At 41.6% G+C, this 18,708-nt stretch overlaps 1 pseudogene across 1 annotated transcript; it reads right to left on the reverse strand.

Annotated features, from left to right (window-relative positions):
- Positions 1-2,345: 2,345 nt before the first annotated feature.
- On the reverse strand, positions 2,346-6,449 carry LOC311015267 (carnitine O-palmitoyltransferase 2, mitochondrial-like; annotated as a pseudogene). The gene is made up of 6 exons: positions 6,274-6,449; positions 4,892-4,972; positions 4,679-4,785; positions 3,282-4,583; positions 2,567-2,939; positions 2,346-2,477 (listed from the first exon to the last, which is right to left on the reverse strand). The product of its transcript is annotated as a carnitine O-palmitoyltransferase 2, mitochondrial-like (transcript).
- Between the last annotated feature and the right edge of the window lie 12,259 nt (positions 6,450-18,708).

The raw sequence follows: 18,708 nt of genomic DNA on the forward strand, positions 1-18,708 counted from the left end.
TCTTTCACAAATAAAAAGGAATTATTTTAAAGGAATAGTTTCAACAAAATAATGTCACTTTATAGCCTGGGCTACACCATTCTCAGCAGAATCATCATCAGCATCATCTCCACAGTGGGAATTATCTTACTGCTGCTCAGGGAAGTTTCATCTGAGCATATGACGCAACATCTGATCATAATAAACAATTATCTTGTCTTAATTTTCTTGTCTCATGAATGAACTATACTATGACTTTTTACTAGCATTGTTGACGTACTATTATGTGATTTTTAGTGATGTCCAAATGAAGCTTCGTGAAGCATTTTCTTTATTTTCTGAGCCCAATAGATGGCGCTCTCTGTTCAACAAAGGGTTGAAGGCCGATATATTTCCATTGCTTTCAACCCTTTGTTGAACAGAGAGCGCCATCTATTGGGCTCAGAAAATAAAGAAAATGCTTCACGAAGCTTCATTTGGACATCACTAGTGATTTTGAAAGCTATACAGTAACTTTTTGACACATAATACTGTGACTTCATGAATTTTTCGACAAACTATACTATGACTATTTAGATAGATAGTATAATTACTTTTTTCAACATACTATGAATTGACTTACTATACTAACACTTTTTATCGTATTTTTTCGAGATAATATACTATAACATTTCTACAGTGTAATTTTTTTTAAATGCTATACTATGACGTTTTTATGAATTTGACAAACTATGCTATGACGTTTTTCGACTTGCTATATACTATGACTTTTTAATTGCTATTTTTGACATACTATGACGTTTTCATGACTTTCGACATACTATATTATGACGTTTTCATGACTTTTTCAACATAATATACTATGAGGTTTTCATGACTTTTTCAACACTTTTTTCAACATACTATGAATTGACTTACTATACTAACACTTTTTATCGTATTTTTTCGAGATAATATACTATAACATTTCTACAGTGTAATTTTTTTTAAATGCTATACTATGACGTTTTTATGAATTTGACAAACTATGCTATGACGTTTTTCGACTTGCTATATACTATGACTTTTTTATTGCTATTTTTGACATACTATGACGTTTTCATGACTTTCGACATACTATATTATGACGTTTTCATGACTTTTTCAACATAATATACTATGAGGTTTTCATGACTTTTTCAACATACTAATAGTAGTGTGTCGAAAAAAATGACAGTATAGTATGTAAAGATTTTTAAAAATCATAGTATGTAAAAAAGAATAAAAAGTCATAGTATAACATGTCAAAAAAAGTCATGTAAAAATAGTAGTGATGTCCAAATGAAGCTTCGTGAAGCATTTTCTTTACTTTCTGAGCCCAATAGATGGCGCTCTCTGTTCAACAAAGGGTTGAAGGCCGATATATTTCCATTGCTTTCAACCCTCTGTTGAACAGACATCGCCGTCTATTGGGCTCAGAAAATAAAGAAAATGTCTCACGAAGCTTCATTTGGACATCACTAAAAAAATAGATAAAAACAGCTGGGATCGGCTCCAGGCCCCGCGTGACCCTGAATACAGAATAAGCGGTAGACAATGGATGGATGGATGGATGGATGGATGTGGGATTACTGTTCCTTTTTTCACTTTTGATTTTGGGAATAATATTTTTTTTTTCAACATTTTAATAAGGCGCAGCAACTGACTGCATATTGTAATCTGTGTTGAAAAACTGCTGCTACATAAAAACGAGCACTCTTTTTATGTCACTGTGTTTAATAAACAAAGCACCTAACATCAGGCTACAGTACACTGCTGACTTGAGAGACAAATGTCTTGGATTTAATCAGTTTAATGGTAATAGTATTCACATTTAACAACATACCAATAACATTCTTTCCAGTTTTTATATTTAATGTCATGACACTCATTCAGTGGCTGGCTATATAAACTTTGTTTTTCAAAATGCTCATGAATTTTGATAAACAAGATAAACCCTTCAAAGAACACATTTCAAGTCTCAATCATCTAATAACAAACAAAAATATTTCAGACCTGGTCTAAAAAGAGGATTCAGATGCAGGGCAGAATCAAAATTCAACAGGCTTTTATTCTGTAAATCTTTGGCTATCAAGACAGAGAGACCAATAAATGGGCTATGAAACCTGAACCTGACTGTTCTACATAACCGAGAAAATGAAGAAATCAAAATCACTCCAAAAAGGGAGGAAAAGAAAACGCTAAACTGAAAACGAGAACTGATCTGTACTATCAAAAATTTAAAACAAAAATCATCACTCTATTTGAGGCATTACAGAACAAAAATCAAACATGAATATCGATACTTAACAAGGCAAGACTGCGACTAAGGGCTGGGGTGATCGACAGACGAAGGAAAGAGACGCACTGGCACAGACTATTTAACAGAGGGGAAGTAGTGTATGAGAGGGAAACAGGTGGAAACAATCAGGAATCAGGGATGACATCAGACCGGGGACACATGTCGAAGGGCAAGTGGCCTGAAACGAGAGTTTGATTTTCAAAATAAAACAAGAAGTTCACAAGACAAAAACCAAGAAAAGAAGATGAGAATGATTATTGCACTCACCACTGCTCCTTAAATCAAACATTTTGATGACAAACACTTGTTTCTTAGCTGAGTGCCTTCCCTTCCACAACAGTGAAAATGTCCTGTAAGGACTTGTGGACACACTGCAGGAATTCATGGACATTTCGAGTCGGGTAGCTTGACACAGTGCAGCCGATCCAGTCTTCATGGACACTGTAGCCAATACCAAAACCATCAGGTACCGCCGGGCCAAAGGCAATGGAAACCATTGCTGGACTAGTGATGGTGCTGGTGGCGATGATGCTGTTGTACAAGGCAGCGAACGCTGGATCTGTGTAAAAGCTGTGCAGAGCCTGGTTCTTTGAATTGGCCAGGTGTTGCAGAGCAAACAGGTGACACTCAACACCTTGACCTAGTGAGAAACAAAAGCAATGGTGAGTTCAGCAAGACCAAAGGGCGTCTGTTTGTTGTGAGACCAATTCCGAAATCCCTTATTTAAAAAAGGAAATCTTGTGCACATACACAGCAACATAGTCGTTATCTTAGGAGAACATATTGGAAGATATTAACTGGACACATGATTTCCTAAGCACCTTATAACATTACTTAGGGGAGGAATATCTTACAGTGAAAGTGTAATGAAAATCCTTCAGGGCATGTTTTCAGAAATGTGTCTACAGGACAACACTTTGAATAGTTCACAAATAACACACTTGTAATTCTTCAAAAGCAAGTAGACATGTCATATACACACCCATAGAAGCTTCCTTGATGAGCTGACGATGACACTTAGAGCACTCGGTCAGCATGGCCTGTAGTTGTTCCACGCTGTGTTTGCCTGGCTGGCGAACAAAGGCGTGTGAACATCGTTGTGTGTGTATGGTGTTTGTCTGGATGGTGTCTACGCGGCCATGTCTGAACGCTGCAGTGCTACAGGCCTCATCCGAGATAACCGTCTGTCCATACTGCCTCAGGAAAGCCATTTGAAAAGCCAGCTGGACTATAGCATCTGGACTCAACTTGCTCTTCTTTAACTGTGCCTTGCCTTTCTCGAACCTCATGTTATCAATGCTGAGTTTTGATACAGTTGAGTCAAAGTTGTCCTTGGCTTTGTTGATGCCACTCTCCAACTCGCTGTCCAGGTTGAACTGCAGTCTGTGCACAGCAGACGCTGAATCCACAGCAGCAGCAGCCGAGCCCGGGTGGACCTGCGGCCGCTCCGTCATATCTTTGAAGATCTCATTCTGAAATCGAAGCAGAGTTCTCCCATCGCCCCAGGAGTGTTCAAAATGAATGGCTGCCTGTCCGTCTTTGGTCAGAATGAGACTGAAGGACTTGTCGTACCACCGGTTGCAGCCGTCGCCATGCAGCATGTTGTGGTAGAGGTGGTTTTTGTCCCTCATGCTTTCATCATCCAGACAGAGACAGAAGAGAGCGCTGTCAACAATCCGTAAAACCTCTGCGTTTCCAGCCGCTATCAGTTTGTCTCTCAGCCCGGCCCACACATCCCTGTCCTCGCTGGTCAGGACCCCGAGAGGAAAGGCAGCTGCTGGCGTTGGGTCGGACAAAATGTACTTAAAATGGGACTGAATCTCCGCAGGCTTCACTAGATTCCCATCTCTGTCTACAACGTCAAACATGTACATGTTGCCTTTCCTCATTACGAGGAGATGTCACGCTGTCTCCTCTGTGAAGAGCTCATCTCTCCCAATCTTAGGGATCCGAGTTGTGTTGAAGAGGCGAAAGTACTGAGACATGTCCATGGGGGAAGCATTCACCATGTAAGCTCCATACCAAGACAGAGAGGACGGGACCCAGCGGATGAACCTTTTGAAACCATCTGTGTCACTCTTTGCTGGGTTGCGGTGGAAAATCTCTGGCTCCAGAAATCCAGCTCGTAGTGTTTTCATGAAGCGGACTGCTGAACACACCACATTAGTTGCCCGAACAAGCTGGTCATTGTACTCTGTTTTAGGGTCAGGCTTTAATACCAAAATGGGGTTGTTATTCAACACCAAAGGGGCACGAGTACAAAGGAAGCGGTCAAACCATAGTCCTGAAGAAAAGGAGTTATTTAACCAGAATCATTAGTGATTGTACAAATATGAGATGCATTCAAATTCAGGGTAGTTATCAGAATGGCAGATTCACCTGAGCTGTAGCTTGTGTGCTTATTGATTTTGTCTTGAGCTACCAGTTTCTCCTGCAGCTGCTTCCCCACACCGTTCTGGAAATCCAGTGCAAGTTTCTCTGTTGTTCTAAGGATACACAACCAAGATCGTCCAAATAAGATTTAAGTGAGAATAGATAAGCAAGTTTCAAATATGAAATTGTCAAAAAGTGATTGTCTTTTTAAAAACCTACCTGAACTGGTCATCATCCAACAGAATCTTCTGGGCAGCTAAATACCTCCTGAGAGTATCCGCCAGCTTCGGTATGGGTAGCCTTAATGTCACAGGGCAGAACAGATTATTGGTTTTTATATTTGACACTATTGATGGATTGCTGTGTTTTTACGGTTGCTGTGCTCTTACGCCGTTATTACCAACACTGGCTGTAACACAATGACGTGTTTGTAAAAGTGCCCATCATAACTGTTAATACTCCATACCTGAGCTTCACCACACCTTTCAGGGTTATTCGGGGTTGGAACGGGATGTTTGGTCAACATCGTTTCAACGACTACATGAATCTTTCTTTGATGATCCAATATGAATTCAGACATCTGTCCTCGTCAACCTCATTGATATGGAAATAAAAGTGATTCTAGCAGCTTTGTGTCGAAAGAATTTTGATCACCGTTTTTCCTACTGATCACATATCTAAACAACATTTTCAACATTTCATATCGCAGACATAATGCAGATTCTTTGCAGAGCTCTGTTTTTGCGAAAGTGAGATTTCTGAAATGTCTAAGGACATTTCTGTATTGAAATAGAAGCTTATATTTACTGTTTAATATGTGAAATATTATTAAAACCATATGCCTTAGTCTACGTATTTACGCAAAATTCTTATGTTTAATTTTCAGGTGCAGCCACTTTCTTTTTGTGCCTGGGGGGACAGAGCCGGTTCAGACCTCCATGGGGCCCTAGGCAAAATTCTGCTAAGTGGCCCTCCTAACTGAACTCCAAAAAATGTCAACAGTCGCACCTAACACCCAGTGCTTCCACTCATCCCCCCTTTAAACATATTGCCCTGTCGGCAACTGTTGGTCAAACTAAATGTGTAAACAACCAATCATACAGTCTTCAATGTTGGCTCATCTGTGCCTGTCCTACATGAAGCTGGCTCTGTCCCTCCACTGGCTGACTGGCTGGAGTCTGTGCTGCTTGTGGTGAGAAACTTAAGCATAGCACCTGTAAAATATAGATAAGGCTACTATTAATTCAGCTCCATCAAATTGGCTGCACTTGTTTTAGGTCCATACCTCCGTCATTTACACACTGTGACAATATCTGTGACATTACTTTTGAAAGAAGTAGTTAAACTAAGAAGCTGAAATAAGACGGTTTCATACGTGTCTCGATTCCTATTGGATCATCTAAGAAACATTTATGTAGTTGATGAGAAGATGTTGAACAAACGTCCCTTTCCAACCCTGAATAACCTGAATTCACACTTTACGTCTACAGAACAATAGATGTCCCATGAGCATGTATTAAACTTATCACAGATGGTAAATTACTCATTTACTGGTTTACATGTGTCAACTGTAATGTGAAAATGTGTTTGTGGCTCCTTACTTGGGTAGACTCTTCTGGTAATGCATCGATGGTACAAGACTTTAGTGCAGATACTCTGTTGAAGGCGTCCTGTCGCTGATGTAGTTTCTCTTACTGAAGCCCAGAGCAGCGGCTCTTAAAGTCATTCTGGAGTTCCTCAGAGAGGAAACGCACTGCGTTTGAAGCAGACTGACCATGATGGCGTTGGCTGGCGATCCCAATACCCACTGTGTTCTTCTCAACGTAAAGCACACCAGCTGACACAGACCAAAAACCTGATGAGACACCTGTCGCTCCAGGGAACAAGTCAGAGAGCATTTAGGATTCCAGGATTTCCAAACTGGAAAATGAAGAAGGCCTCTGGGCAAACAGTCATCGAGGATGCAGGTGAAGTCTCAAATATTGACTTGAGGTAAATATTTCCTCTTCAACAGCACAAACTGAAGAATCTAACATCAGTGTAAGCATAACCTAGTCTGGTTTTCACCATACTAAGGTCAATCTTTTAAGATTGAACATTAGTCTGGGGAAGCTGCGCTTTGTTTCTACTGCTCAAGAGGCGGGATCAATGGGCATCGTTCAAATGAACGATGCCCATTGTGTTTCGTCATCGTCATGTCACCGGCCAATAGCGTGCCAGGAGAGAATGGCCGTTTCTGATTGGAGCCAAAGATTCTGGCAATGTAACAGCGAAAGTAAGCCTGAGGGTGTCCAGCCTAAACTGCCGATCGAAATCCAAATTTCCCGGAAGTTCAGGCAGGGTTCACCCAGCCTAAGCATAACCACCATTAAATAATTAAAACAAATTATTTTTTTGTGACACATGAACCATTTCCCAGTACATCATCCAAGTATAAAAGTTGCCTCATTGAATCCAATTTAACTCCAAGGTTCACCATCATTCAAAATGCAAGCAAAAACACCCGTAATTTCACATTACATTTCCCTTACATTACATTTTTACTTTTGTACAATCTACTATTTCATGACATTTGCATTACATTTTTTATCAAATGGAAATGGACCCAAGAACCTGGTTGGCTCAGGGTTTCTGCCTAAAGGCAGTTTTTTTCCTTTCCACTGTGGCGCTGTAACACTTGCTCCTGGTGATGTTTGGATTCTCACATTCATTGACTCTGAAAATAATGAGTTCTAGTCCTGCTCGATGTATAAAGAGATAACACTGAGTTTAACTACTGATTAACTCATTTGACATATACTATTTTATGACTAGGATAGGTTCAGCCAGGAAGACTATATTTTGACATGCTTACGCTATCATTTCTCACACATCCCGCCATTCACTCCACACACATGCTCATCATTTCCTTGCTATCATAGTTGGGTCTGTGAATCATGAAATCAGCCGTTCTCATCAGCTTGTCTCTTCTACCAAATAGCAATTTACCCAATGACACACCTTCATCTTCATTGTTAGTGTCTCTCCTTAAATATGTTTGTCCTATCCTTCCTTTAGTATGTTTAGCAGCCGTTAATCAGCCTCCCCAGATTTATCAGCCTCCACACCACACCAGTCTCAGCAGAATCATCGTCAGCATCACAAGTAAAAGAAAATGTTATGTCAAATGAAAAATGCAAAAGATAAGATAATATTATGATGACGATTTTATCCTGTGGGTAATGGGGGCGGGACTAGATAAGCCTTGGCTTCTCCCGCTTTCCCTTTCGGCCATGTGTATTGTATTATTTGAACAAAGATGTGTGATGATGATGATTAAACTGACATGCCCGATATAAATAAATAAAAATAAATAAATCTCCACAGTGGGAATTATCTTACTGCTGCTCAGGGAAGTCTCCTCATCTGAGCATATGACGCAACATCTGATTATAATAAACAATTATCTTATCTTCATTTTCTTGTCTCATGAATGAACTATACTATGACTTTTAAATAGCGTTGTTGACGTACTATTATGTGATTTTGAAAACTATACAGTAACTTTTTGACATATTATACTGTGACTTCATGAATTTTTCGACAAACTATACTGTGACTATTTAGATGTAGTATGACTTTTTACACATACTATGAATTGACTTACTATACTAACACTTTTTTTCTCTTTTTTTTTTCAAGATAATATACTCTAACATTTTTATACTGTAATTTTTTTTAAATACTATACTATGACGTTTTTATGAATTTGACATACTATACTATGACGTTTTTCGACTTGCTATATACTATGACTTTTTTATTGCTACTTTTGACATACTATGACGTTTTCATGACTTTTGACATACTATATTATGACTGTTAGGTGCAGGGCTGCCCCTGACCAAAATGGGGCCCTAAGCGAAAAAGTATAATGAAATGCCATTGAACTTGACAACCTTTATTAGTAAGAACAAAAATATAAACCTACATTCACACTGAATGGGCTATATGCACAGCTCCATTACTTCCTGAAATAAGCCAGCTCGTTTATTTCCTGTCTTACAGTAGGCGAATTCGACTTGATGTAGCCGCCTGCAGCGCGCTACCTAACGTGATGTATTGTGGGTTGAAAGCGATGCATGATGGCTAGAATTTGTGTCCGACTTAGCAGCCGACTGCAAAGACGTCGCAGGGTCGCGACCATATCACGTGACCCAAAACATCGCGGGAACAAGTTTTTAAGAGCCGCTTCTTGCAGCGCTTGGCAGCGCGGTCTACGACGGCTGCAACCGGCTTGTCCACACCTCCGCTACAGCGGAATGGTTCTCATTGGTTAAAAGTTCAATGACGTGTGTTCAGGTCCGCACTCGGCGGCCACCTTGTAGTGAAATGATACTTTTTATTTTGGTCGCATTGATCTCATGACTTGATCTTAAGTTCCGTGCATTGTGTTGTGAGTAGGCCTATTATATGTGAGGTCTGGTTAATACAAACATAGACTGATAATACAAATATACTGGAAAAAAAGAATGCCTTCCACATGTTGCCTTGCGTGTGTGTGTGTGTGTGTGTGTGTGTGTATGTATGTATTTATGTATATATGTATGTGTGTGTGTGTGTGTAATATATATATATATATATATATAGCATATCATCTTTGGTTTGCTGCTGTGTTCTATCGCTTCAGCACCATAGTCACGTTGACTTTGTTGTTCGACTTGACGGCGTTTGGCTGCCGTCCAGACCCGGCTGCAGAAAAAAAATTAAGGGGGGGCATTACATTTTTTCAGGGGGGCAAACTTTTTCAACCTACATTTTATTTGCTTCAGGCTGAACAATGGCTCTGTGACCACTCGTGGGGAGAAGTCATTTTCCTCTTACTAAAAAGGGGCAGTTCATCCCAAAATCTAAAAAACAAACAAACAAAATAGTGTAGTGGGTTGAAGGCCGATATATTTCCGTTGCTTTCAACCCTTTGTTGAACAGAGAGCGCCATCTATTGGGCTCAGAAAATAAAGAAAATGCTTCACGAAGCTTCACGGACTTTGCACAAAGAATATGGTCTAACTAGTGACGCTTGGCTTTCTTCGTCGCTGACGAATTCGAGCCGAGGCATTTGAACTCCCGTTGTTGACGGAGGCTGAGGAATTTTCTCACGTGGGAAATACCACGTGGTAATTCTAACCAACTAGGGCAACGTTGAGGGGAGTGTCTTATGTCCACACTTATTTGAGACGCTGCACAGAAAAGCATGCGGAGGGACGTATCCTGGAGATACCGCGAGTTTTTAAAGTCATGTGACATGTCGCAAAGGGAAGTTATCACTGGGGGTGCAGTCGAATAGTCTTTTTTGCTTAGGAAGGTTCCTAACTGAAGAAGTGACCCGGAAGTAAACAAGTGGCCGCCATGATAAGAGCTGTTCGAATTCTCTAAATGCAAAGGAAAGGAGTTCCAATGCTTCCTTTCAGAGCTCCTTTAGCATAGGATGCAACGGACCTTCCTATGCGATAGGAAAGGAGATTACGCCGACCCACAATTCTTTGCGAGAGCAACATTTAAAGTGCCGCACACCTCGGCCGTTAATGAAAACAAACGATATGTGCATTTACATATTTAACAATGACTTTCAAGCAGACATATAGTAATTGGAATAGTGATAATAAATGTGTGTGGACAGTGATACTAATTGAATGGTTTTTTTTTATTTACTTCAATCATGTTACAAATGTTTGACAAAAACGAAACTAAAACCACAAATGAAAAGTAAATAAAGGAACCGGTCAAACAGGAAGGAGGAGCTGCTGGAACTGAAGCCGGTCAGTGAACCAGCTGTTGATAAAACCAACATGTGGAAAAGTGGACGATGCGCTTTTTGTAGTCCATTATTGTAGTTTATCCAGCGCAGACGCACGTCAATCACCGGTGCCGATCATCAGCTGTCAATCATCAGCGGCCGCGTTTTAATGACGTAGCTTAGTGAAAGTCCGGTCGGATTCTCTGAGCACCGCGGTAGACTTTTCCTAAATCCTTTTGAGTTCTCCTATCGCCTTTCCTTAACCCTGTGACGTTTTCCCAGAGGTCAAGGAATAGGAGATAGGAATAGGAGTTAGGCCCTTATTTTTTGACTATTCTACTGCACCCCAGCATTTGTGACGTTTTTTTCCCAGAATGCCTGGTTTTGCGAGGCAAATGCATGCATGCATGATTCGAAACGCGCCTATTATTGGACCAATTGATTAATTAATCCAGGTGTGTCTGACCTCACAACAATGGTCAGGCACACCTGGATTAATCAGTTTTACAAAGTTTTACATTTTTACTAGTGCTGGGCCGTTAACACCATTAACAGCGTTAACGGACATCAACGGCGTCGTTAATTAACGGCGTTAACGGCGCCGTTAATGTCCGTTAACACCATTAACAGCGTTACCTGCGTTAACTGAAGTTAGACCTTCGAGAGAAGCACGAGTTTCCTTTTATTTTGCTTTTTTTCCCCTCTTGCTCGCGCCTGACTCGTAGGTTGTTTTCGAAGCCATCACGTCTTCACCTGCAGCTGCTTGACAAGTGCCTGCAGCGTATGTGCATCTGACCAGTGATTGGTCAGATCGATTGCTGTCAATCATTGCAGTGACGGCGCGTGCGGTGTCAGATTACAAAAAAAAAAAAGGTCTCTTCTTCTCCTCTCTCTTCTCCTGCCTCGCGCTGACAGCTGATCAAGTAGCGCGCCCCACTGTGCATATGCGCATCCTTTGTGCAAAACGGGGCCCCTATTGGATCGCGGGGCCCTACGCACTGTACGTGTTCTGCTTGTAGGCAGGGGCGGCCCTGGTTAGGCGACTATGGTTGGAACAATAGTGGTCGCCGAGAGGCTAAGCGAGGGAAACACTTTACTTGCTGGACGCACTTCTGAATAATAAAAACTAAGCTCCGGGGGAATGTCGATTCACATATTTATTGAGCCAAAAAAACATAGGCAGTGAAGCAATCCCACATAAAGGCTAAAATTGTCCAAAAACAGTGTAAGTTAGCGGTCAGCAAAGTAGGACCTTCCCCCCTCATCCTCTCAGTTCATTCATTAACAACAGGTGAAGAACAGCTGATTTTACAACTCGTACCACCCCACCTGACTCCTCCCCGGATGTGACACACAAAAAACACTACATGGCACCTACAATAGGCGCGTTTCGAATCATGCATGCGCATTAGGCTCGTTCGGGATGGTCTTGGCTTGACTTGACTTGACTTACCACGCCGGTGAGAGCTGCAGGTGTCTGAGGGGGCGGGCTCTAAAAGAGACGGCAGGCAAACGCCGTCAAGTCGGACAACAAAGTCAACGTGACTATAGTGCTCAAGCGATAGAACACAGCAGCAAACCAAAGAGGATATGTTTTATATATATATAATGTATATATATGTATTTATGTATATATGTATGTGTGTGTGTGTGTGTGTGTGTGTGTGTGTGTGTGTGTGTGTGTGTGTGTGTAATATATATATATATATATATACACACACATACATACACACACTTTATATATAACATATCCTCTTTGGTTTGCTGCCGTGTTCTATCGCTTGAGCACCATAGTCACGTTGACTTTGCTGTCCGACTTGACGGCGTTTGGCTACGGTCTCTTTTAGAGCCCGCCCCCTCAGACACCTGCAGCTCTCGTCGGCGTGGTAAGTCAAGTCAAGTCAAGCCAAGACCATCCTGAACAAGCCTAGTGAAGTGCACCTGTGTCCGACTTGACGTGGTGAGAACTTGGCGTGTTTATGACGAGTTCCGGCGGACCTAGTAACAGCAGGGTGTCGAAAAAAATGATAGTATAGTATGTAAAAAAGATTTCTAAAAATCATAGTATTTAAAAAAGAATAAAAAAGTCATAGTATAGCATGTCGAAAGAAGTCATAGTAAAGTATGTAAAAAAAGATTTTAAAAAATCATAGTATGTAAAAATAAGAATAAGAATCAAATAAGAAGATAAAAACGTCATAGTATGTCGAAAAACTCTTAGTATAAAAACGTCATAGTATACTATGTCGAAAAAATCGTAGTGTAAAAACGTCTATAGTATCTCGAAAAAATCCTAGTACAAAAAAGTCGGAGTCAAAAAGTCATAAAAAAGTCAGTATAGTATGTCGAAAAAAGTCATTAAATCGTCATATTATAGTGTGTCGCAAATCAGTCTGTTATGTATTCAAAGTGCTGCTGAGTTGATCGATATGTTGTTTCCTGCTTCAGTTTGCCCACTTGCCGGTCTGCCTGCACGCAGGTGGAAGGAACTGGAGGTGGCTGAAGACAAAGGAAAAGTTTGAGTTTGATTGACACCTGTTGGTCAACAACAGAATTACTACTTTGTAACTGTAACAGCATAGATGTGCCATTGTTGAGTGCCATTACAGTTTAGTACCACTAGTGGTCGTCATGAGGTGGGCTGGTATAAAAGCAGCCCTCCCCCACCTCCCTTTTTCCTTTTGCGCTCCTGTCCCTGGTGTTTCACTTCCGGGGAGAAGGTCGTCTGGTCCGACAGGGGGACTATTTGTCGCTGCTTCGGGTTTCCCGTGTGCGCTGTGGGGTACGGCTCGCTTGGTAAACGCCGATGGCGGCCGGAGTCCTCTCTCCCTCCCTCCTCTTGTGTGAACGGGTGTGTTTGGGTGTCCGTGCTTGGTCGTAAACAGGACCATCTGCAATCAGCGTATCGGGGTCGCTGCTGCTTTGTTTACTGACACTTTGTCTCCACGCTACTTTGCTCGCCGCTGCTCCCCGTTGCTGCTGGCTCCACGCTGCTTGGCTTGCCGCTGCTCTGCTTGCCGCTGCTTCGTCTCGCTGCTGCTTCACGCTGTGGTTGCCTCACGTGTTTCTGCTCTGGCTGGCATATTGTAGGCTATCTATTGCCGCCGGTCCTTCGGGGCGCACACCTCCCGAGTAGGTCGGCCAGGAGCGCTCATCGCGGGTGTTTTAACCTGAGCTCTTCGTGGATGTGTGACTGAGTGTGTTAAAGTGTTTTTGATTATTTGAGTAATTTGGTAATTACTTTGGTTTGACTATTTTCGTAGTCCTCAGTTTGTTTAATTATTTGGATTATATTGTGTTTTTCTGTTTTTTTGGTTTCCATATTTTGTTATTATAAAAGTTAGTAGTGGGCAGTTATCAAGTCTATTTGCTCAATAGTCATATTTTGTTAATTTTTGAATCATTTTGTTTAATGTTGTTTTTGTCAATTGTCCACTGATTTGTTTATTTCTATTTTTAGTTGCTGGAGACCGGTGGTGGCGTGCTGGTGTCTTTGTGGTGGTGTCCCTCCTTGTCTCGTTTGCTGTGTCCTGGGAGCGGGTGTACTTCCGTGTGTGCCACATGATGATTGATGATTTCTTATTTTGGTGGAACCTCCCCCCCCCTACACTAGTCATAGTCCACTCACTCGGCTCCAAGCCCTTACTTGCTTTAAGTGTGAATGTTAACAAGTCTGTTTTTAACAAAAGATAAATTATTTAATACATTTGTATGTTATAACATTGAAACCACGTCCCATGCCTTTTTGATGAGTGACCGTACCTGTGTGCCTTGCACTGTAAACTAATTCCCTGGGTGAAATTCCGAGGGTGGCGTTGTTCTGTTTCTTTTCTGGTTTATGTAGTTTAATTTACTCTCGCCTATCGCCTCGCCACATAATAAAAAATAAATAAATATATATAATATCATGTCTCAAACTCTTAAAATAAGAGCATGCAAGCATGATTTCACACCACAATGGAGTGAATGCATTTTCATCCTGGGTCACCTTTTTTTCGAGGATGTAATGACTACAGTTGTCCAGGAGATGGAAGTGTTGTGCCGAGTATGATCTGGGAGGCTGGGAGGAACATAATATTTCCATACAATCGCAACAAGAGAAGTATCTAAATCACATCATCGTCAAGATGATGAAACCACAGTGTGGTCCATGTTATGGCCCGACTGCAGAGCGTGTCCTCCAAACAGCATTTCACTTGACTGTGACTGTATGGAAGTTACTTTTAGAGCACCGTCTGATGTTAAATCTACTATGAAATGTCTCTTTTGCAATGAATATTGTGAGACGCATATTTATATATTTCAATGAGTAATTCATTTCATATAGAACTTTTTAAAACAGTAATTAAAAGGTGTTTAAGGGAGACAACATTAGTCAGTGAAACAAGCAGGCGGCCGTGTGAGAGGCCTGGTGAAGCTGTAGGCCACTTGTGTTTAATGCTAACATCGGCAAGCGAACACTCAATTTGACAGTATTTAATGTTCATCATCTTAGTTTCATGTAAAGCACTTTCAGGGATCAAAGACCAGAAAAGAGCCATATAAATGCGCACACGCACACACGCGCGCACACGCGCACGCACGCACGCACGCACGCGCGCACACACACACACACACACACACACACACACACACACACACACACACACACACACACACACACACACACACACACACACACACACACACACACACACTCCGCTGAGGCAATGATACCTCCCACAGGTGTCTTCGACCAGCGGTTAATGGCTTTGGTGATGGTGGGAGAATCCATTTGGAAGTCATGCATCTTTCGGTTATAGACCACTTTCTCTGCAACAAGCCCCTTTTTACCAACTAGCAAGAACACACACACCTTCAGCCCCACAAGCTTAACCTCCCTGCCAAATTTCAGCATCCTAGAAGAAAATGTTTTGTGGACCAACTGACCGGCAGAGAGAGCTAAAGAGAAGTATCTCAGAGAAGTAAAACAGGAAGCCGCTAGAAAGTCAACAACATACTTGAGTAACACGTGTGTTTGAGCATGTTTTTAAGGATGTGGGTGATCTGGTTTGTGGACTCAACGTTGGGCCACTAATGAGCATCTGTGGGATCACTGACACCAGTAAGTGTTATTGGTTGTACATATGGGCACTCTGGTGTGATCCATAAAGAAGCTGACCTTCATCAGTGAAGAGCAGGCAACAAGTAAAAATAACAGCTCGGCTCTGCGTTCTGCAGCATCTGACATCCTCCACACGGAAAATACAAAGTGCACTCTGGATTTATAAACTGGCTCTGAAGCTTTTTTGGATTTTTTTTTTTTTTGTTGAGGCAATTGACTATTTTTACTCAGATCCTCAGGGAACCCAGACTAATGGAAATGTAAAAAAAGGAATGCATTCAGTATAATTCAGGTTTCATATCCTGTCATTTCCCCCCTGTGGTAATCTGATTCCTAATAAGAAATAAAACAATCATAGCTAACTGACAGGTTTCTGTTCTCTTCCCTGAAGACAAACACGCTTTCAAGAGTTTAAGAGACTGCATTCAATGGCTTGTTAAAAGAACTGTTTCTGCAGTATTGCCCCTGTGGCTTGTTTCATTCCACAGGCAGATGTACGGTTGCTTTAGTTAACAGCCTGTCTGTCTGATTGTCTGTACTTCCCGCCACTCCCATCCTGTTTGGAGAGCTTTCTTTTGACAGCTTCCTCCCATAAAGGAGGCCCTGTCTGGGCCCCGTAGATGACGGAAGGATGGGTGGATGGATGGATGTACACTGCCTCTTTTCCAAAGACTCCGTCATGGTTAGACATGAGTGAACAAAAAACAAAAGTCAAAGTCAGGCAGGATCACTTGGGCTGTGACAGACGGGAGCAATTACTGTCTGCCAGCTAGAGAGAGGCATAGGGGATGAGAGGAGCAGCAAGAGGAAGAAAAAAAGTAAAGAAGGACTTCTGACCCTGGACGTAAACGAACGGGGAACAGAGTCAGCAACACAAAAATAAACATGTAGGCAGAAAAAAAAAGCCCTTTAAACCCTCTTAGTTCACATCTCCTGGCATGTTGAGCACTTAAATAACAACATACACCATTTAAATATCACAACATGCATCAATCAATCTGGACCGTCGGCTCTTCAGAGCTGGAGAAGCTCGTGAGTTAATCCTTTCAACGATCAGATTCTGTGCTGCCTGCTTATCCTGTTTAACTCAGAAATATGTCATGACATGGAGGACTACTGTAACTTTCTGCTTATCTTATGGATGAATGGCTTATGACTGGTGGCTTCTATGCCGGGCCTGCAGTAGGTTTCATTTTGGCATTTCTTCTTCATGCACACTGGCCCATAAAACATACATACTATTAACTCTGGAACACACAGATTCATCCATGTGTTCATAAATGCTTTGTTTACGTATTGAATTGTGTGGCCTCACTAGAGTTTCCCAGTCATTGCTGAGACGACCCTGAGTCGAGTGAGTCACCAGCTTGAAATTAGCTGCTACAAATTAAGAAGTTAGAGATGTGCCAAAAAGGTCATCTGCATAGTGAGAAGGTCAGAGGATCATCTTTGAGTTCCTTCTCTTGACATAAATCTGTCTCTTCCTCTGCTTCCTCAGCTGTATTTACACTCACAGCTCACCTTCAGACAAACTGGCTGTAATCATCACACTGTCATTCCCAACTTTGCATTAGTTTGATATCCACCTCGTCATCTGGAGCTTCACCTCCGTCAGGGCAGCAGACAGGAGAGGCTGCCTCATCACATAACAGCGTGTATTAAATATACATCGCATAGAACCTATAAAACAACCTCACGCTGAATATGGGGCCTATTTTTTTTGTCACAATCTCAGTGATAATCTAATTATTCAGTTTCACGCAGCTCCAACGGCTCATCAAAGAGCTCATTTACTTCGCTTGCTGCTAGTCTGTCTGATTGCAGCGCTAAAATCCTGTCAGATCTCTCTCTCTGCTTGCTACTCATATACATATTATTATGACATACACAACAACAACAACACATCATAGAGCATAAACAAGAATGTACTTACGCCTCACAAAGTACTGCACGGGGCCGGTCCACGTGTTTCTGGGGCTTTCACACAGGGAAGGAGTCTTCAGGTCTGTTGCACCTCTGACCATGTAAACTTTTCTACCGTTCTTCTCTACGCTAAAATGGTCTCAGACTTATCTTTCGCCTCAATCAGATTACCGGGCCCATGTTGAGGAGGTCGGTTTATTTGGGGTCAGATGTAAAATTTCACACATGGTGGAAAGAAACTGTGGGAAAATAGGATATCTATATATATATATATATATTAAGGTCTCATTAAATTATGCCAATTATTTCTCAATCATGTAGCAACCTTCGGTTCTTAAAAGTGAAGCCAAGGCTGAAGTGCCTTAAACTTGCATTCTCTCTACTGGCCATTAGGGGGCAAAGCCTCTGGTTGTACAGAGAAGTCTGATTGCATGGAAGTCTATGAGAAAATGACCCTACTTCTCACTTGATATATTATGTCAGTAAACTCTGGTTTCAAGTCTTCTTCAATACAGCATGATGTTCACTTAGTAAATTATGGTCCATATCGAGTCAAATAGACCATAAAGTATGATTTAGGGCGGGGCTACTTTGTGATTGACAGATCACTACCAATGCAGCTACTAAGATGACTTTAACACATAAGGTAAAGTTGACCTTGAATTATGAAGCTTACTATGTTAACAGCTTCATATCAGAATCCAGGTGGATCCAGATCCAGTTGCCGCTCTGCTGCTTGTAGATCCACCCGTCGCTCCTCCTCAGTCCAAATATGGTCACTTCCTGCACTGGTTGCAAAAATTCCAAGGCTTCAAAACTGCAGTCTACAAACCAGTGAGTGAGTTCTTCTAGACAGTCTACGACCCGGGCCAGGGACCGAAAGTCAGGAGATTTCGACCTCTGCTGTTTTCATTTTGTCCTTTCCTTTTTTTTTTCTACATCAGTCTCTTGTAAGTCCAGAACGACATGTCCTTTTAAATTTCTGATCTTAATTCACTCTTCCTCCAAAGTTTTGCCAAATAATTAAGACCGCATATGAGTTTTGTTGAGTTTGGCTCAGTGTGATTTGAAACTGTTTAAGTGTGTTTACCGCGAAACTTAGAAATTATGTTTATGTTACTGACGAACTTCCCAAAATAAGCCAATTAACTCATATCGGTTAACGTAATACAGAAAGTTGTTTAAACAATGTTTGGCTGTGCAGACTTCACCCAGCCTGCTGAGTGCGGCCCC

Source organism: Eutrigla gurnardus (assembly GCF_963514095.1).
Source record: "Eutrigla gurnardus genome assembly, chromosome: 6".
In the NCBI taxonomy this organism is placed as follows: Eukaryota; Metazoa; Chordata; class Actinopteri; order Perciformes; family Triglidae; genus Eutrigla; species Eutrigla gurnardus.